This window comes from Bombina bombina, chromosome 3, assembly GCF_027579735.1.
Source record: "Bombina bombina isolate aBomBom1 chromosome 3, aBomBom1.pri, whole genome shotgun sequence".
NCBI classification, from domain to species: domain Eukaryota; kingdom Metazoa; phylum Chordata; class Amphibia; order Anura; family Bombinatoridae; genus Bombina; species Bombina bombina.
In genome coordinates, this window is record NC_069501.1 from 767920534 (window position 1) to 767942344 (window position 21811).

Consider the following 21811-nt stretch of genomic DNA (forward strand, 5'->3'; position numbering starts at 1 on the left):
AATGTTCCATGTGTTTAGAAGCCATTGTGGAACACCCACTTAAATGTGTCCCTCATGTACCGAAAGGTCCTTGCATTGTAAAGAACATATTTTAGCTGATAAAAGTATGTCTCAGGATGATTCTCAGTCAGAAGAGAATCAGGTTATGCCATCTACTTCTCCCCAACACAGTGTCACAACCTTTAACGCCCACCCAAGCGACGCCAAGTACTTCTAGTGCGTCTAATTCTTTCACTCTGCAAGCTATGGCTGCAGTTATGTCTACTACCCTTACAGAGGTATTATCTAAACTGCCTGGTTTGCAGGCTAAGCGCAGTAGGTCCAGTATTAGAGTAAATGCTGAGCCCTCTGATGCTTTATTGGCCATCTCCGATGTACCCTTACAGTGTTCTGATTTGGGGGTGGGGGGAGAGCTTTCTGATTCAGGAAAGATGTTCCCTCAAACAGACTCAGATATGACGGCCTTTAAGTTTAAAGGGACATGAAACCCAAATTTTTTCTTTCATGATTTAGAAAGAGCGTGCAATTTTAAACAACTTTCTAATTTACTTTTATTATCTAATTTGCTTCATTCTCTTGATATACTTTGCTGAAAAGCATATCTAGATAGGCCCTGTAGCTGCTAATTGTTTGCTGCACATAGATGCCTCCTGTGATTGGCTCACCCATGTGCAGTGCTATTTCTTCAACAATGGATATCTAAAGAATGAAGCAAATTAGTTAATAGAAGTAAATTGGAATGTTGTTTAAAATTTTATTCTCTACTTGAATCATGAAAGAAAATTTTTGGGCTGAGTGTCCCTTTAAAGGGACATGAAACCCAAATTTTTTCTTTCATGATTTAGAAAGAGAATGCAATTTTAAACATCTTTCTAATTTACTTCTATTATCTAATTTGTTTTATTCTCTTGATATTCTTTGCTGAAAAGCATATATAGATATGCTCAGTAGCTGCTGATTGGTTGCTGCACATAGAAGCCTTGTGTGATTGGCTCACCCATGTGCATTGCTTTTTCTTCAACTAAGGATATCTAAAAAATGAAGCAAAATAAATAATAGAAGTAAATTGTAATGTTGTTTAAATTTGTATTCTCTATCTGAATCATGAAAGAAAGATTTTGGGTTTAGTGGCCCTTTAAAGGGACATTATACACTCATTTTTTCTTTGCATAAATGTTTTGTAGATAATCTATTTATATAGCCCATAAAGTTTTTTTTTTAAATTAATGTATAGTTTTGCTTATTTTTAAATAACATTGCTCTGATTTTCAGACTCCTAACCAAGCCCCAAAGTTTTATGTGAATACGCTCGACTACCTACTCCAGCTTGCTCCTGTTTGTGTAAAGGGTCTTTTCATATGCAAAAGAAGGGGGAGGGGGGGAGTGTCTTATTTGTCACTTGCAGTGGGCTTTCCAGCTACCTTTTCAACAGAGCCAAACTGACAGCTTCTAAGTAAGTTTTTAAACAGTTTTATACTGGATTTTTATATCAGTATCTGTGCATATTATTCTTTATAGTAGTGTCTATTACATGCAGTTATATGAAAATGAGTGTATACTGTCCCTTTAAGCTTGAACACCTCCGCTTGTTGCTCAGGGAGGTTTTAGCGACTCTGGATGATTGTGACCCTATTGTAATTCCACCAGAGAAATTGTGTAAAGTGGATAGATATCTAGAGGTCCCTACTTACACTAATATTTTTCCAGTCCCTAAGAGGATTTCGGACATTGTTACTAAGGAATGGGATAGACCAGGCATTCCATTCTCTCCCCCTCCTACTTTTAAGAAAATGTTTCCCATATCTGACACCATTCTGGGTTCGTGGCAGACGGTCCCTAAGGTGGAGGGAGCTATTTCTACCCTGGCTAAGCGTACAACTATACCTATTGAGGACAGTTGTGCTTTCAAAGATCCTATAGATAAAAAATTAGAGGGTCTTCTAAAGAAATTGTTTATTCATCAGGGTTTTCTTCTACAACCTATAGCATGCATTGTTCCTGTAACTACTACAGCTGCTTTTTGGTTCGAGGCTCTAGAAGAGGCTCTTAAAGTCGAGACCCCATTAGATGATATTTTAGATAGAATTAAGGCTCTCAAGCTAGTTAATTCTTTTATTACAGATACCGCTTTTCAAATGACTTAATTAGCGGCAAAGAATTCAGGTTTTGACTGGGGGGTGGAGTCAAGGGAGGAGCTATATAGACAGCTTTGCTGTGGTGCTCTTTGCCACTTCCTGTTAGCAGGAGGATAATATCCCACAAGTAAAGGATGAATCCGTGGACTCGTCGTATAATAGAAGAAATCAATTTATCAGGTAAGCATAAATTTACTTTTTGTTCACAATCCTAATCCCTCACAAGACGAAAACACATTGTTTAAAATGCATTATTTACATCAGAAGTTGTCTATTCCCTGAAACAGGTGGATATTCTATGTTCTCTTTTTTTGTATGTTTACTTGTGCTGTTTATAAAGCCTTAACCACTGGCTCTTGCTGAGCAACCATCCAAATCACTATATTCACTTTATTCAGTTCTTTATTAATTTCTAGATTGTAAGTTTCCACGGGAATAGGGCCCTCAATTCCTCCTGTATGTGTTTGTAAATTTTGTCCTGTCTTACAAGTTTTATATCATTGTTTTATTTAAATGAATTGTACCCATGGCCAGTGCTGTGGAATATGTTGGCGCTTCATAAAGTAGAATAATAATAAAAATATTGGTAAAACAGAAAAACCTAGGGACTGAATCTATCCTCAATTATTTTCAAGGAAAGTGGACATAATCTATTAGATTTTCAAATGGCTTGTCATACAAGGCCACATATGATACTATAAATAAATATTCCACATTGCTTTAAATAGTAGTTTTTAGATAGATATTAGGAGGAAAATTATAAAAAAAATATGTTCCGCCTAAATGAATGGAATTTCTCAGAGTATTGAATTTGAGATTATTTGTATTTTATTTATGAAACATATATATTGGTGACTGATGTTACCATCTTTTTTCATAGCTTATAAAGTAATTAACTGATCAGAATATAATTCCTCTATACCGGAATTATAGATTTCTTATGGCTCATGTGGGTCAGCACAAATAACTTTATTAGGCAGAAAAGAATAAAAATACTAAAATATGTTCTCTATTACCCAAGTAGAACAAACATGGTAGTTGTTAAAAATGTAATAACATAATAGTGTTCATAGAGAAGTCTAAGTAGTAATGCTTATTACCTACCAGGCAGCATGTTCAAAACCAAATAACCTTCTTCACTGAATAGCCCAAACATACATGCAATGGGAATAAATAAATCTGAAATATCACTCCATGATTAGAATCTCCTTGAGTATGAAGGACAAAATCTCAAAAGAAATTGAAGCATTCGAATTGGATTAGAAGAACACAATAAGTAAGGGCGGATGGCTTAAACTACAAGGACATTTTGTCAAAATAGTTATTTTCTTTCTTTTGCTTTAACCTCTTAAGGACATATGACAGAATTTTTCCGTCATTGAGCAGACTGAAAGCTGTGTCCGTAAAGGGTTAATTATATATGATTACCTTGCAACATTTGTGGTCAATAGAGAAAATTGTTAGGATTACGTTTTATTCCCCAGAAATTGCAAGTTATAAGAGATTACCCCTTAAAGCTACATAAAGGGGATTTTCACTTTCAACAAAGAAAAAGCTACATTCTTATATATACATTTGACATATAGAACTAGTGTTTTTGTTGTTGTTGTTGACATTGTATGCATGTTACACTGACTTGTTTCTTTTGTTTATTCATTTTGTGGTTTTTTAATGGTTACTTAAGTTGACCATTTATATGTACAGAAAAAAACATTAGAATAGATGTACACTGTATAGATTGCCCAGTGTGATAATATTAAAAATCCTTGGTAGTTTTGGTATTTATTTATTGGTATAATTAAAATGATTATATTTTCACCATTAAACCAAGTGAGCAAAATATCTAATGTGTTATTTTTCTATTTTATTTTATTTGTTTATTTTTTAGATAATTTCTCCCTTGAGAGAAAAGATACGAGATTTAGAAAAAAGGTAAGATAACCAATTTGATGGACCACGTTTGCAACCCCCAAGCCCTCCAAAATAATAAGTGTCCGGATTACGAGTCAAGCAGTATTTAGTGTTTTTCCTCACATGCTAACTGCACTTGAAGTAAAATGTTTGCGCATTTGCACGTATTATAAGTTGAAAGTAAAATGTTATCGCCTGTGTGCTAACCCGACGAGTTTAAAAAGCCACGCACAATAACCTATTCCCCCATAGAAGTCAATGGAGCAAAAAAAGTGGGGGGAGAAACCTAAACCGACGAGCGCAAAAATCTGAACTTTCAATATCGCAGTGCAATAACCTATTCCCCCATAGAAATCAATGGAACAAAAAAAAAAGGAAAATAAAAACCTAAGAGCCAATTCGCGTGCAAACCTGATAGCATATTCTCAAATGTGCTCACCCAACATGAAAATATGAATATTTCATATTCCAATGTACTTCACAAATCAGAATATATTCTATTCATTCATAAATATATTTATATATATATATATATATATATATATATATATATTAGTCCTAAAGCCCGTTCCCACAGGCCATTTTTTGCAGTACAGCGCTCCCGCCCCTTGCGCTCTCTCTCTCCCCTCTCTTTTGCTCTCTCTCTCCCCCTCTCTTTTGCTCTCTCTCTCCCCCTCTCTTTTGCTCTCTCTCTCCCCCTCTCTTTTGCTCTCTCTCTCCCCCTCTCTTTTGAGCTCTCTCTCTCCCCCTCTCTTTTGAGCTCTCTCTCTCCCCCTCTCTTTTGAGCTCTCTCTCTCCCCCTCTCTTTTGTGCTCTCTCTATCCCCCTCTCTTTTGAGCTCTCTCTCTCCCCCTCTCTTTTGAGCTCTCTCTCTCCCCCTCTCTTTTGAGCTCTCTCTCTCCCCCTCTCTTTTGCTCTCTCCCCCTCTCTTTTGAGCTCTCTCTCTCCCCCCTCTCTTTTGAGCTCTCTCTCTCTCCCCCTCTTTTTTTTTTGAGCAAAAAGTTTTTTATTGAGAAAATAAGAAATCATAATATATATGTATCTATAATATCCACTTAATGGTGCATGGCATGCATAAATGGTTACATGTGTGGTATATTCAGGGATAAACTCATAGAACAGAATAAGACAGATACAAGAGAAGATAAAAATTATCGAACGTATATGATGAGCAGTGAATGATAGTAAAATTGTGACTGTTGGTCTTCCAAAATACACTATACAAAAATGTCTCATTCTGCACAATTATTTCTCATTTTATATTTTGTACCACATATTTCAATATCTCTCGTAGATCCCCCTTCTCTTTTGAGCTCTCTCTCTCTTTCTCCCCCTCTCTTTTGTTCTCTCTCTCCCCCCCCCCTCTCTTTTGTTCTCTCTCTCCCCCGCTCTCTTTTGCGCGCTCTCTCTCACCCCCTCTTTTGAGCGCTCTCTCTCCCCCTCTCTTTTGCGCTCTCTCTCTCTCCCCCTCTCTCTTTTGCGCTCTCTCCCCCTTCTCTTTTGCGCTCTCTCTCTCCTCCATCTCTTTCGTGCTCTCCCCCCCCTCTTTTACGCTCTCTCCCCCCCTCTCTTTTGTGCTCTCTCTCCCCCCCTCTCTTTTGTGCTCTCTCCCCCCCCCCCCTCTCTTTTCGGCTCTCTCTCTCCCCCCTCTTTTGTGCTCTCTCTTTCCCCCCTCCCTTTTGTGCTCTCTCCCCCACTCTCTTTTGCGCTCTCTCCCCCCTCTCGTTTGTGCTCTCTCTCCCCCCTCTTTTACTCTCTCTCTCCCCCCCCCTCTCTTTTGTTCGCTCTCTCTCCCCCTCTCTTTTGCGTGCTCTCCCCCCCCTCTCTTTTGCGCTCTCTCCCCCCTCTCTTTTGCGCTCTCTCCCCCCCTCTCTTTTGCACTCTCTCCCCCTCTCTTTTACGCTCTCTCCACCCTCTTTTACGCTCTCTCTCCCCCCCTCTTTTATGCTCTCTCTCCCCCTCCCCTCTCTCTCCCCCTCCCTTCTCTCTCTCTCTCTCTCCCCCCTCTCTCTCTCCCCCTCTCTCTCCCCCTCTCTCTCCCCTCTCTCCCTCTCTCTCTCTCCCCCCATGCTCTCTCTCTCCCCCACCTCTCTCTCCCACCCACTCTCTCTCTCCCCCCATGCTCTCTCTCTCCTCCACCTCTCTCTCCCCCCATGCTCTCTCTCTCCTCCACCTCTCTCTCCCCCCTTTCTCTCCCCCCCCTCTCTCCCCCTCTCTCTCTCTCTCTCTCTCTCTCTCTCTCTCTCTCTCTCTCTCTCTCTCTCTCTCCCCTCTCTCTCCCCCCTCTCTCTCTCCCCCCTCTCTCTCTCTCCCCCCTCTCTCTCTCTCCCCCCTCCTCTCTCTCCCCCCTCTCTCTCCCCCTCTCTCTCTCTCACTCTCTCCCCCCTCTCTCTGTCTCTCCCCCTCTCTCTCCCCATCCCTCTCTCCTCCTCTCTCTCCCGTTCTCTCTCTCTCTCTCTCCTCCTCTCTCTCCCCATCTCTTTCTCCTCCTCTCTCTCCACTCCTCTCTCTCCACTCCTCTCTCTCCCCTCCTCTCTCTCCCCCCCCCCCCTCTCTCTCTCTCTGTCTCCTCCTCTCTCCCCCATCTCTCTCTCTCTCTCTCCTCCTCTCTCTCCCGTTCTCTCTCTCTCTCTCTCTCTCTCCTCCGCTCTCTCTCTTTCCTCTCTCTCCCGTCCTCTCTCTCTCTCTCTCCCCATCTCTTTCTCCCCATCTCTTTCTCCTCCTCTCTCTCCTCCTCTCGCGCGACCGTCTCTCTCTCTTCTTTCTTCTCTCTTTCTTGTCTTCTTCTTTCTTTCTTCTTTCTTCTTTCTTCTTTCTTCTTCTTCTTTCTTCTTCTTCTTCTTCTTCTTCTTTCTTCTTCTTCTTCTTCTTCTTTCTTCTTTCTTCTTCTTTCTTCTTTCTTCTTCTTTCTTCTTTCTTCTTCTTTCTTCTTCTCTCTTCTTTCTCTCTTCTTTCTCTCTTCTTCTTTCTCTCCTTCTTTCTCTCTTCTTCTTCTTCTTTCTCTATTTTTCTTCTTCTTCTTCTTCTTTCTCTTCCTCTTCTTCCTCTTCTTTCTTCTTTCTTTCTTTTTCTTTCTTTCTTTTTCTTTCTTTCTTTTTCTTTCTTTCCTTCTTCTTCTTCTTTTTCTTTCTTTCTTTCTTTCTTTCTTTCTTTCTTTCTTCTTCTCTTTCTTTCTTCTTCTCTTTCTTTCTTCTTCGCGCGACCGGCCTCTTCACAGCCATGCCCGGCCACACATGTGCGCATGACAGCATCGGACAAACACACTTGGCCTTTTATATTATAGGAGATATATATATATATAACATGGTTTTTGGTACACTATATATCTTTATATATATATATATATATATATATATATATATATATATATATAGTAGATAGATGATTTATATATATATAAATAGGAATATCTATTTATAAATACATAGAACATATTCTGCTATGTGCAGAACATTGGATTGTGAAATTTAAAATGTTTTTTCATGTTTTAATCTACTTAACTTGCAAATGGCCCCAATGCAGTTCTATATATGTATATGTATGTGTACATCTGTATTTATGTGTATATATGTCTGTAAACTGTTACTTTTGTTCCTGCTATTTGTCTTTAAATACATATATTCACATATAAATACAGTAAATCCCTATGTATACATGTACAGTATAGACATGTGTATGTATGTCTGTTAAAGCTCTGAGGATGTGCTAATCTTTCTATCGTAAATTTAACTTGCGCACTAATGAGCGTGTAAACCTGATATTGCTTGCTTGTAATCAATAGCCCTCCACTTGTAATCTGACCCATGGTGCTTAAATAATCATATTTTTTTTTATATGCAGAAATTTGTTTACTCAAAGTATTTTTCATGTTGTTATAAAATTTATCATGTATTAAAGGGATATGAAACCCAAATTATTTATTTCATGATTCGGATAGAGCATGCAAATTTATGCAACTTTCTAATTTACTCCTACTCTCAATTTTTCTTCATTCTCTTGCAATCTTTGTTTGAAAATGTAGGTATGTAAGCTTAGGAGCTGACCCATTTTGGTTCAGGACCCTGGGTAGCGCTTGCTGATTAGTGGGGGTGCCTGGAGCTTTGGTAAGGGGTACTCGGTTGCTTGTCCTTTTATTATCTTTTACCCACATTTTCGGGTATTTCACTTATTTTTGTTCCCTAATAATATTTATGTGGATTTGCGGGGATTTAGGACAAATATTGATGCCTGATGAGGTACTTGCTACAAAAAGGGTGAGAAACACTGGTATCTGAATCATGAAAGAAAACATTTGGGTTTGGTATCCCTTTAAAGTGAATGTAAGTTTTGATGCAAAGGAGCCCGGTTTTAAAAAATTTGATTAAAATCAGGGGCACTTTAATTCATCAAAATTTACATTTCACTCGTGGAAAAATACCTTTTAAAATTGACAGCTGCTCCAGCTTCCCCCGGTCGTTGCAAGCCATTTCTGACGTCAGAAATGATGGATGGGTCATCCTCAAATCAGGGCTTCCCCCCGAGGGAATTAGTGTCTGATTCAACGCTGTGATTGGAGGAAGCCGGAGTCCTCATTTTAGACCCAGGAAGAGGCTTTGTAACGGGTGGAGGAAGCTGGAGCTGCTGTCAAGATGAAAAGGTAAAAAAAAATTCACAACACGAGGGAAATGTAAATTTTGATGAATTAAAGTGCCCCTGTTTTTGATCAAATTTTTAAAAATCGGGCACTTTTGCATCAAAATTTACATTCACTTTAAGCCTTTTGTTTTACTAATATACATTTTTATTTTCCTTGTGAAATTAAGATACAAAAAGAAACCTACCTTAAAACAATGAATAATCAATATGAACTATATTCCTATGGTCTTTAGTGCCATGTATTTCTAGATTATGACAAGGATCAGCATTGCTGTGTTTTAGTGTTTCAAATCCTGCAGAGATTTATTTTGTCAGGATGATTAGAATTCAGGTTAGATGTTTGAATCGAAGTTGGATTAGATGTTTAAATTCCTCCCTATACCTATTGTTCATTCCAGTGCTGAACAGATCTGTAGGATTTCTGAAGAAAAATATGATGGTAAAGCTTGTTGCTGATGAGTTATGTAACTTGTATTTTGTAGCAATGTCAGACACCTATTTATGAGCAATGTAGAAGGACTGGTTATTGTTTTTAAATGTCATTTGGTAGCAAGATTTAATATTGGTATTTTATGTCAATCATGTAAGAAGACTCAATGAATGACAGCAACTTTTTCTAATCAAATTATCCTAAACTGCTATTTACATTTTTATGCCCAGAATTTATATATATATATATATATATATATATATATATATATATATTTCTTTCATGTAATTAGCAAGAGTCCATGAGCTAGTGACGTATGGGATATACATTCCTACCAGGAGGGGCAAAGTTTCCCAAACCTTAAAATGCCTATAAATACACCTCTCACCACACCCACAATTCAGTTTTACAAACTTTGCCTCCGATGGAGGTGGTGAAGTAAGTTTGTGCTAGATTCTACGTTGATATGCGCTCCGCAGCAAGTTGGAGCCCGGTTTTCCTCTCAGCGTGCAGTGAATGTCAGAGGGATGTGAGGAGAGTATTGCCTATTTGAATGCAGTGATCTACTTCTACGGGGTCTATTTCATAGGTTCTCTGTTATCGGTCGTAGAGATTCATCTCTTACCTCCCTTTTCAGATCAACGATATACTCTTATATATACCATTACCTCTGCTGATTCTCGTTTCAGTACTGGTTTGGCTTTCTACAAACATGTAGATGAGTGTCCTGGGGTAAGTAAATCTTATTTTCTGTGACACTCTAAGCTATGGTTGGGCACTTTGTTTATAAAGTTCTAAATATATGTATTCAAACATTTATTTGCCTTGACTCAGAATGTTCAACTTTCCTTATTTTTCAGACAATCAGTTTCATATTTGGGATAATGCATTTGAATTAATCATTTTTTCTTACCTTTCAAAAATTTGACTCTTTTTTTCCCTGTGGGCTGTTAGGCTCGCGGGGGCTGAAAATGCTTCATTTTATTGCGTCATTCTTGGCGCGGATTTTTTTGGCGCAAAAATTCTTTTCCGTTTCCGGCGTCATACGTGTCGCCGGAAGTTGCGTCATTTTTTTTTACGTTATTTTGCGCCAAAAATGTCGGCGTTCCGGATGTGGCATCATTTTTGGCGCCAAAAGCATTTAGGCACCAAATAATGTGGGCGTCTTGTTTGGCGCTAAAAAAATATGGGCGTCGCTTTTGTCTCCACATTATTTAAGTCTCATTATTTATTGCTTCTGGTTGCTAGAAGCTTGTTCACTGGCATTTTTTTCCCATTCCTGAAACTGTCATTTAAGGATTTTGTTCAATTTTGCTTTATATGTTGTTTTTTCTATTACATATTGCAAGATGTTCCACGTTGCAACTGAGTAAGAAGATACTTTAGGAAAATCACTGCCGGGGCTGGAGCTACCAAGCTAAGTGTATCTGCTATAAATTTTTGGTATCTGTTTCTCCAGCTGTTGTTTGTATTGCATGTCATGACAAACTTATTAATGCAGATAAAATTTCCTTTAGTACTGTTATATTACCTGTTGCTGTTCCGTCAACATCTAAATTTCAGAGTGTTCCTGATAAACATAAGAGATTTTATTTTTTAATTCCATTTAGAAGGCTATGTCTGTTATTTCTCCTTCTAGTTTACATAAAAGTCCTTTAAAACTTCTCTTTTTTTCAGATGAATTTTTAAATGAACATCATCATTCTGATACTGATAATGGTTCTTCTGGTTCAGAGGTTTCTGTCTCAGAGGTTGATGCTGATAAATCTTTGTATTTGTTCAAGATGGAATTTATTCGTTCTTTATTTTAAAGAAGTATTAATTGCTTTAAGATATAGAGGATTCTAGTCCTCTTGATACTGAATCCAAACGTTTAAATAGGGTTTTTAAATCTCCTGTAGTTATTCCAGAAGTGTTTAATCTCCCTGATGTTTTTTCTGAAGTAATTTCCAGGGAATGGAATAATTTGGGTAATTCTTTTACTCCTTCTAAACGTTTAAGCAATTATATCCTGTGCCATCCGACAGATTAGAGTTTTTTGGGACAAAATCCCTAATGTTTGGGGCTGTCTCTATTCCTGCTAAAATGTACTACTATTTCTACGACAGATAGTACTAAATTTAAGGATCCTTTAGATAAGAAAATTGAATCCTTTCTAAGAAAAGTTTACTTATGTTCAGGTAATCTTCTTAGACCTGCTATATTTTTACCGGATGTTGCTGCAGCTTCAACTTTTTGGTTAGAAGTTTTAGCACAACAAGTAACAGATCATAATTTTATAGCATTATTATTATTCTATAACATGCTAATAATTTTATTGGTGATACCATCTTTTGATATCATTAGTGTTGATGTCAGGTATATGTCTCTAGCTATTTTAGCTAGAAAAGCTTTATGGATTAAACTTGGAATGCTGATATGTCTTCTAAGTCAACTTTGTTTTCCCTTTCTGTCCAGGGTAATAATCATTTTTTCGTTCTTTTTTTCATAATAAGGAACAAAAGCCTGATCCTTCATCCTCAGGAGCGGTATCAGTTTGGAAACTTTTTCCAGTTTGGAATATATCCAAGCCTTATAGAAACCTATAGTCAGCTCCTAAGTACCCATGAAGGTGCGGCCCTTTTTTCCAGTTCAGCTGGTATGGGGCAGATTCCGTTCTCAATCTCTGGTTTCAGAACATTGTTTCAGAAAGGTACAGAATTGGCTTCAAGTTAAGGCCTCCTGCTAAGAGATTTTTTTCTTTCCCGTGTCCCAGTTAACACAGCAAGGCTCAGCATTTCTGAAATGTGTTTCAGATCTAGAGTTGGCTGGAGTAATTATGCCAGTTCCAGTTCTGGAACAGGGACTAGGGTTTTATTTTATCTCTTCATTGTACCAAAGAAGGTCAATTCCTTCAGACCAGTTCCGGATCTATCAATATTGAATCGTTATGTAAGGATACCAACATTCAAGATGGTTACTGTAGGACTATTCTGCCTTTTGTTTAGTAAGGGCATTATATGTCTACAATAGATTTACAGGATGTGTATCTGCATATTCCGATTCATGCAGATCATTTTTAGTGTCTGAGATTCTCTTTTTAGACAAGCATTACCAGTTTTGTGGCTCTACAGTTTGGCCTAGCCTCAGTTCCAAGAATTTTTTTCAAAGATTCTCGGTGCCCTTCTTTCTGTATTCAGAGAACGGGGTTTTGGTATTTCCTTATTTGGACGATTATCTTGGTATTAGCTCAGTCTTCTCATTCGAAGAATCTCATGCGAATCGATTTGTGTTGTTTCTTCAAGATCATGGTTGGAGGATCAATTTACCAAAAAGTTCATTGATTCCTCAGTCAAGGGTAACCTTTCTGGGTTTCCAGATAGATTCAGTGTCCATGACTCTGTCTTTAACAGACAAAAGACGTCTAAAATTGATTTCAGCTTGTCGAAACCTTCAGTCACAATCATTCCCTTCGGTAACCTTATGCATGGAAATTCTAGGTCTTATGACTGCTGCATCGGACGCGATCCCCTTTGCTCGTTTTCACATGCGACCTCTTCAGCTCTGTATGCTGAATCAATGGTGCAAGGATTACACAAAGATATCTCAATTTATATCTTTAAAAACCGATTGTTCGACACTCTCTAACGTGGTGGACAGATCACCATTGTTTAATTTAGGGGGCTTCTTTTTGTGCTTCCGACCTGGACTGTAATTTCAACAGATACAAGTCTCACAGGTTGGGGAGCTGTGTGGGGATCTCTGACGGCACAAGGAGTTTGGGAATCTCAGGAGGTGAGATTACCGATCAATATTTTGGAACTCCGTGCAATTTTCAGAGCTCTTCAGTTTTGGCCTCTTCTGTAGAGAGAATCGTTCATTTGTTTTCAGACAATGTCACAACTGTGGCATACATCAATCATCAAGGAGGGACTCACAGTCCTCTGGCTATGAAAGAAGTATCTCTAATTTTTTTGGTTTGGGCGGAATCCAGCTCCTGTCTAATCTCTGCGGTTTATATCCCAGGTGTAGACAATTGGGAAGCGGATTATCTCAGCCGCCAAATGTTCCATCCGGGCGAATGGTCTCTTCACCCAGAGGTATTTCTTCAGATTGTTCAAATGTGGGAACTTCCAGAAATAGATTTGATGGCGTCTCATCTAAACAAGAAACTTCCCAGATATCTGTCCAGATCCCGGGATCCTCAGGCGGAGGCAGTGGATGCATTTTCACTTCCTTGGAAGTATCATCCTGCCTATATTTTTCCGCCTCTGGTTCTTCTTCCAAGAGTAATCTCCAAGATACTGAAGGAATGCTCGTTTGTTCTGCTGGTAGCTCCGGCATGGCCTCACAGGTTTGGTATGCGGATCTTGTCCGGATGGCCTCTTGCCAACCATGGACTCTTCCGTTAGACCAGACTTTCTGTCGCAAGGTCCTTTTTTCCATCAGGATCTGAAATCCTTAAATTTATAGGTATGGAGATTGAACGCTTGATTCTTGGTCAAAGAGATTTCTCTGACTCTGTGATTAATACTATGTTACAGGCTCGTAAATCTGTATCTAGAGAGATATATTATAGAGTCTGGAAGACTTATATTTTTTGGTGTCTTTCTCATCATTTTTCTTGGCATTCTTTTAGAATGCCGAGAATTTTTTTCAGTTTCTTCAGGATGGTTTAGATAAGGGTTTGTCTGCAAGTTCCTTGAAAGGACAAATCTCTGCTCTTTCTGTTCTTTTTCACAGAAAGATTGCTATTCTTCCTGATATTCATTGTTTTGTACAAGCTTTGGTTCGTATAAAACCTGTCATTAAGTCAATTTCTCCTCCTTGGAGTTTGATTTTGGTTCTGGGAGCTCTTCAAGCTCCTCCCTTTGAACCTATGCATTCATTGGTCATTAAATTACTTTCTTGGGAAGTTTTGTTCCTTTTGGCCATCTCTTCTGCCAGAAGAGTTTCTGAATTATCTGCTCTTTTCTTGTGAGTCTCCTTTTCTGATTTTTCATCAGGATAAGGCGGTGTTGCGAACTTCTTTTGAATTTTTACCTAAAGTTGTGATTTCCAACAACATTAGTAGAGAAATTGTGGTTCCTTCATTATGTCCTAATCTTAAGAATTCTAAGGAGAAAGCATTGCATTCTTTGCATGTTGTTAGAGCTTTGAAATATTATGTTGAAGCTACTAAGTCTTTCCGAAAGACTTCTAGTCTATTTGTTATCTTTTCCGGTTCTAGAAAAGGCCAGAAAGCTTCTGCCATTTCTTTGGCATCTTGGTTGAAATCTTTAATTCATCTTGCCTATGTTGAGTCGGGTAAAACTCCGCCCCAGAGGATTACAGCTCATTCTACCAGGTCAGTTTCTACTTCCTGGGCGTTTAGGAATGAAGCTTCGGTTGATCAGATTTGCAAAGCAGCAACTTGGTCCTCTTTGCATACTTTTTCAATTCTACCTTTTTGATGTATTTTCTTCTTCTGAAGCAATTTTTGGTAGAAAAGTACTTCAGGCAGCGGTTTCAGTCTGAATCTTCTGCTTATGTTTTTTATTAAACTTTATTTTGGGTGTGGATTATTTTCAGCAGGAATTGGCTGTCTTTATTTTATCTTTCCCTCTCTAGTGACTCTTGTGTGGAAAGATCCACATCTTGGGTAATCATTATCCCATACGTCACTAGCTCATGGACTCTTGCTAATTACATGAAAGAAAACATAATTTATGTAAGAACTTACCTGATAAATTCATTTCTTTCATATTAGCAAGAGTCCATGAGGCCCACCCTTTTTGTGGTGGTTATGATTTTTTTGTATAAAGCACAATTATTCCAATTCCTTATTTTATATGCTTTCGCACTTTTTTATCACCCCACTTCTTGGCTATTCGTTAAACTGAATTGTGGGTGTGGTGAGGGGTGTATTTATAGGCATTTTAAGGTTTGGGAAACTTTGCCCCTCCTGGTAGGAATGTATATCCCATACGTCACTAGCTCATGGACTCTTGCTAATATGAAAGAAATGAATTTATCAGGTAAGTTCTTACATAAATTATGTTATATATATATATATATATATATATATATATATATATATATATATATATATATATATATATAATGTGATCTGATGACTCAGAAAGTTGCAAAGGAATGAAACGTTTAGATTCCTGAGTAAGTTCAGGTCTCTCTTAATGAAAATAAAGTTAAATGGCATGAAAGTCCCAATGGATATTAATGGGACACAAAACTTTAAATACATTTCTTTTACAAAGATATGACGAGTCCACGGATTTCATCCTTACTTGTGGGATATTAACCTCCTGCCAACAGGAAGTGGCAAAGAGCACACAGCAGAGCTGTATATATAGCCCCTCTCCTTCCCCTCCACCCTCAGTCATTCTCTTTGCCTGTGTTATACTAGGAAGACAAGGTAAAGTGAGGTGTTAGATTTAGTTTCTTCAATCAAGAAGTTTTTTATTTTAAATGGTACCTGTGCATACTATTTTCCTCAGGGGGATATGGAAGAAGATTTCTGCCCTGAGGTTTGATGATCTTAGCATTTGTAACTAAGATCCACGCTGGTTCCCACAAGACTTCTGAAGGTAACCATGAGACATCTTCAGTGTGGAGACCGGTTTCATGCTACAAGCAGCATTAAGGTATGTGCAGCCTTTTTTTCTGAGGAGACTTGGTGTATCAGAACTGGCTGGCATTATTTCCCTGTATGGGAATGGGGTAAGCAGTAAAACCTATTTTAATAAGAGGGGTGTTACTGGAGTCCCTATTTTATATTTATCATTAGTTGATATTTGGGCATTATGTGACATGGGAGACAATATAAAAAACTATGTTTTATGTTTTTTATTTTTGGCACTTAAAACTTATTGGTTTTATGCTTGAGGGTTATATTGTGTGTGTATTTTTACTTTAGTGCAAAACTGCATTTCCATGCGGTGTTGTTTGGGCCTACTCCAACTTTTGACCTTAAGGGGTGGAGCCTATTTTGGCCCAATTTAGCAGCAGCAAACAGTAACTCGATGGCTCCTGGACTGTGTAGCTGGTCTGAAGGGTTGGAAACTTGATTCTAGTACCCTGGGGGCAGGTAGGCGCCACAGCAGAGCTGTGTCGAGGTGCAGGGGGTATTTTTATCTATCTTTTGACTACATGTTAATATAAGTACTTCTAAAGCCTTATTTCTGCCATTGCTTGTGGGTGCAGAAATTTTTGGATTAACCAACGATATTAAGTTAAAATTGGTAATAATTTAATGTTTTTTGTACATTTTTGAAAAATTGTTCACTTTTTCTTTTCTTAAAGGCACAGTACACGTTTTTTCTAATGTTTATTTTATGCTATAAATAAGTGTTTAAACGACTATTGTGGTATTACTAGTCTGTTCAACATGTCTGACATTGAGGTTTCTCATTGTTCTATGTGTTTAGAAGCTATCGTGCAACCCCCTCTATCATTGTGTAACTTTTGTACTGAAAGTAAGTGTGCCTAGGGATGATTCTCAGTCTGAAGAGAATCAGGATATGCCATCCAATTCTCCCCAAGTATCACAACATTTTATGCCCACACAAGCGACGCCTAGTACTTTTAGTGCGTCTAATTCCTTTACTCTGCACGAGATGGCTGCAGTTATGTCAACTACCCTTACAGAGGTATTGTCTAAATTACCAGTGTTGCAGGGTAAACGCAGTAGGTCGAGTATTAATGTTAACCCCTTAATGACCACAATGTATCCTATATGTCACTGGTCGTTAAGGGTTTTTTCAGGACAGAATAGCACAAGTCTAGCAAGAACACGCTATTAATTCCCTCCCTCCAGCAGGCTTTGTGGAATAGAGCAGTCTCAACGCTGGTGGCAAGACCGCAATATAAAACAATCAAGTCCCAAAGAAAGGCCAGCGACATACAGGGTACGTCGCTGGTCCTTAAGGGGTTAATACTGAATCCTCTGATGCTTTGTTAGCTATTTCTGATGTTTCCTCATAGTGCTCTGAGTTGGGGATCAGGGAATTACTGTCTGAGGGGGAAATTTCAGATTCAGGGAATGTTTTGCCTCAGACAGATTCGGATGCTATGTCATTTAAATTTAAAGGGACACTGAACCCAACTTTTTTCTTTCATGATTCAGATAGAGCATGCAATTTTAAGCAACTTTCTAATTTACTCCTATTATCAAATTTTCTTCCTTCTCTTGGTATCTTTATTTGAAATGCAAGAATGTATTGTTTAGATTCCGGCCCTTTTTTGGTGAATAACCTGGATTATTCTTGCTGATTGGTGGATAAATTCATCCACCAATAAAAAAGTGCTGTCCAGAGTGCTAGAACAAAAAAGAAGCTTAGATGCCTTTTTCAAATAAAGATAGCAAGTGAACGAAGACAAATTGATAATAGGAGTAAATTAGAAAGTTGCTTAAAATTGCCTGCTCTATCTGAATCACAAAAGAAAAAATTTGGGTTCAGTGTCCCTTTAAGCTTGATCACCTCTGCCTGTTGCTTAGGGAGGTTTTAGGGACTCTGGATGATTGCGATCCTATTGTGATTCCTCCAGAGAAATTGTGTAAAATGGATAAATATTTGGAAGTTCCTACTTACACTGATGTTTTTCCGGTTCCTAAGAGAATTTCGGAAATTATTAGTAAGGAATGGGATAGACCAGGTATACCGTTTTTCTCCCTCTCCTAATTTCAAGAAAATGTTTCCTATATCAGATACCATTCGGGACTTATGGAAAGCGGTCCCTAAGGTAAAGGGAGCTATATCTTCCCTAGCTAAGTGTACTACTATACCCATTGAGGATAGTTGTGCTTTCAAGGATCCTATGGATAAGAAATTAGAGGGTCTACTAAAGAAATTATTTGTTAATCAGGGATTTCTTTTACAACCTACGGCTTGCATTGTTCCAGTAACTACTGCAGCAGCTTTTTGGTTTGAGGATCTAGAAGAGTCTCTTAAGGTTGAGACTCCATTAGATGACATTCTAGATAGAATTAAGGCTCTTAAGATAGCTAATTCTTTTATTACTGATGCCGCTTTTCAAATTGCTAAATTAGCGGCAAAAAATGTAGGATTTGCTATTTTAGCACGTAGAGCATTGTGGCTCAAATCTTGGTCTGCTGATGTGTCATCAAAACATAAGCTTTTAGCTATTCCCTTTAAAGGTAAGACCCTTTTTGGGCCAGAATTGAAGGAGATCATTTCTGATATTACAGGAGGTAAGGGCCATGCCCTACCTCAGGATAGGTCGGTTAAAATGAGGTGTAAACAGAATAATTTTTGTTCCTTTTGGAACTTTAAAGGAGGACCCCCTGCTTCTTCTTCCACAAAGCAGCATGAAGGGGTGGCCCCCAATCCAGGACCGGATCTAGTAGGGGGCAGACTTTCTTTCTTTGCTCAGGCTTGGGCAAGTGATGTTCAGGATTCCTGGGCACTAGAAATAGTGACCCACGGTTATCAATTGGAATTCAAGGATTTCTCCCAAGAGGGAGATTTTACTCAAAACTATTTGTGGTCCCCAAAAAAGAAGGAACGTTCAGACCCATTTTTGACCTCAAGTGTCTAAACAAATTTCTAAGCGTTCCATCATTCAAGATTGAGACAATTCGACCGATTTTGCCAATGATCCAGGAGGGTCAATATATGACTACCGTGGATTTGAAGGATGCTTACCTTCATATTCCAATCCACAAAGATCATCATCGGTTTCTAAGGTTTGCCTTCTTGGACAAACATTATCAGTTCGTGGCTCTTCCTTTCGGGTTGGCCACAGCACCCAGAATCTTCACAAAGGTTCTAGGGTCTCTTTTGGCGGTTCTCAAACCGCAAGGGATAGCGGTGGCGCCTTTTCTGGACGATATTCTGATTCAGGCATTAACATATCATCTGACAAAATCTCACACGGACACAGTGTTGTCTTTTCTGAGAACTCACGGTTGGAAGATGAACATAGAGAAGAGTTCACTTGTTCCACAGACAAGGGTTCCTTTTCTGGGAACTCTGATAGACTCGGTAGCCATGAAAGTATTTCTGACGGAGGTCAGAAAATCAAAGATTTTGAATACTTGCCGAGCACTTCTGTCCATTCCTCGGCCATCAGTTGCTAAGTGTATGGAGGTAATCGGATTAATGGTAGCGGCAATGGACATCGTTCTGTTTGCTCGCTTTCATCTCAGACCACTGCAACTGTGCATGCTCGGTCACTGGAATGGGGATTGTGCGGATTTATCTCCAAAGATAATTCTGGACCAAGAGACCAGAAACTCTCTTCTTTGGTGGTTGTCGCCAGATCATCTGTCCCAGGGGACTTGTTTCCGCAGACCTTCATGGGTGATAGTGACAACAGATGCCAGCCTTCTGGGCTGAGGTGCAGTTTGGAACTCCCTGAAGGCTCAGGGTGTTTGGACTCAGGTGGAGTCTCTACTTCCAATAAATATTCTGGAACTGAGAGCAATATTCATTGCGCTTCAGGCGTGGCCTCAGTTGGCTTCGGCCAAATTCATCAGATTCCAGTCGGACAACATAACGACTGTGGCATATGTCATTCATCAGGGGGGAACAAGGAGTTCCTTAGCGATGATATAAGTATCCAAGATAATAAGTTGGGCAGAGGCCCACTCTTGTCATCTGTCAGCGATCTACATCCCAGGGGTAGAGAACTGGGAAGCAGATTTTCTAAGTCAACAGACTTTCCATCCGGGGGAGTGGGAACTTCACCCAGAGGTATTTGCCTCCTTGATTCTCAGTTGGGACAGACCGGAATTGGTTTTGATGGCATCCCGTCAGAATGCCAAGCTTCCAAGATATGGATCCCGGTCAAGGGATCCTCAGGCCGAATTGATAGATGAGTTGGCAGTACCTTGGTTGTTCAGCCTAGCTTATGTTTTCCGCCGTTTCCTCTCCTCCCACGCATGATTGCTCGAATCAAAAAGGAGAGAGCTTCAGTGATCCTGATAGCGCTTGCGTGGCCATGCAGGACTTGGTATGCGGATCTAGTGGATATGTCCTCTCTGCCACCGTTCAAACTTCCGTTGAGACAGGACCTTTTCATTCAAGGTCCTTTCCAACATCCAAATCTAATTTCTCTGCAACTGACTGCGTGGACATTGAACGCTTGATTTTATTGAAGCAAGGATTCTCTGGTTCAGTTATCAATACTTTGATACAGGCTAGAAAGCCTGTCACAAGAAAAATCTATCATAAAATATGGCGTAAATATCTTTTTGGTGTGAATCCAAGGGTTAGTCATGGAATAAAGTTAGGATTCCTAGGATTTTGTCTTTTCTCCAAGAAGGATTGGAGAAGGGGTTATCGGCAAGTTCCTTACAGGGACAAATTTCAGCCTTGTCAATTCTGTTTGGCAAATGTATCAGATGTTCAGTCTTTTTATCAGGCTCTATCTAGAATTAAGCCTGTATTTAGACCTATTACTCCTCCCTGGAGTTTGAATTTTGTTCTTCGAGTTCTGCAAGGGGTTCCGTTTGAACCTATGCATTCCATAGATATTAAACATTTATCTTGGAAAGTTCTGTTTTTGGTTGCTATTTCTTCTGCTCAAAGGGTTTTTGAGCTTTCAGCATTACAGTGTGATTCGCCTTATCTCATATTTCATTCTGATAAAGTGGTTTTTACGTACCAAACCTGGGTTCCTTCCTAAGGTTGTTTCGAATAAGAATATTAATCAGGAAATTGTTGTTCCTTCCTTGTGTCCTAATCCTTCTTCTAAGAAGGAGCGTCTGATACATAACTTGGACGTAGTCCGTGCCTTAAAGTTTTACTTACAGGCAACTAAGGATTTCCGTCAATCATCTTCATTATTCATTGTTTATTCTGGAAAGCGTAGGGGTCAGAAACCTACGGCTACCTCTCTTTCTTTTTGGCTGAGAAGTATCATACGCCTGGCATATGAGACTGCTGGACAGCAGCCTCCTGAAAGAATTACGGCTCATTCTTCTAGGGCTGTGGCTTCCACATGGGCTTTTAAAAACGATGCATCTGTGGACAGATTTGTAAGGCTGCGACTTGGTCGTCCCTTCACACTTTTTCCAAATTTTACAAATTTTTCTGAGGCTATCTTTGGGAGAAAGGTTCTTCAAGCAGTGGTGCCTTCCGTTTAGTTTCCTGTTCCGTGTCCTATTGCTATGGTATTGGTTTCCCACAAGTAAGGATGAAATCCATGGACTCGTCATATCTTTGTAAAAGAAAACTAAATTTATGCTTACTGTCTTTTTAAGACAGTTTTTCTTTATATTTTTTGTAAACTTCAGTCACCTCTGCACCTTTTTAGCCTTTCCTTTTTCTCTTCCTATACCTTCGGCCGAATGACTGAGGGTGGAGGGGAAGGGGAGGGGCTATATATACAGCTCTACTGTGGTGCTCTTTGCCACTTCCTGTTGGCAGGAGGTTAATATCCCACAAGTAAGGATGAAATCCGTGGACTCGTCATATCGTAAAAGAAAGTAATTTATCAGGTAAGCATAAATTTAGTTTTCATGCATCTCCTTCTAATCATGGGTGCTGCCATTTTGGAACCTAGGTTACACTGCAGATATTTGAACAAGAGTTGCTGCACATGTGCAAACAGGTTTGTACTGGGATGCAGTAAAAGATAGATTGCAACATGCCAGCACTCATGACTATAGGAAGGGGGGCAGAGAATAGCCTCAATATTATGCTTATACATTATATTTAGTGTTTAATGGTGATTTAAGGTTAACAAATAATTGTCT

General features: G+C 39.0%; 1 protein-coding gene across 3 annotated transcripts in view; it reads left to right on the forward strand.

The window, feature by feature from the left end:
- The window catches only part of UXS1 (UDP-glucuronate decarboxylase 1), a 626440-nt gene that overhangs the window by 377385 nt on the left and 227244 nt on the right, over nucleotides 1-21811 (forward strand). The window contains exon 2 of one of the 3 annotated variants that reach the window (XM_053707627.1): nucleotides 4024-4067. The exons of the other annotated variants lie outside the window; for them this stretch is intronic. The gene's annotated coding sequence lies outside the window, so the exon portion shown is untranslated. The remainder of the gene's footprint in view (nucleotides 1-4023; nucleotides 4068-21811) is intronic. 3 annotated transcript variants of the gene reach the window in all.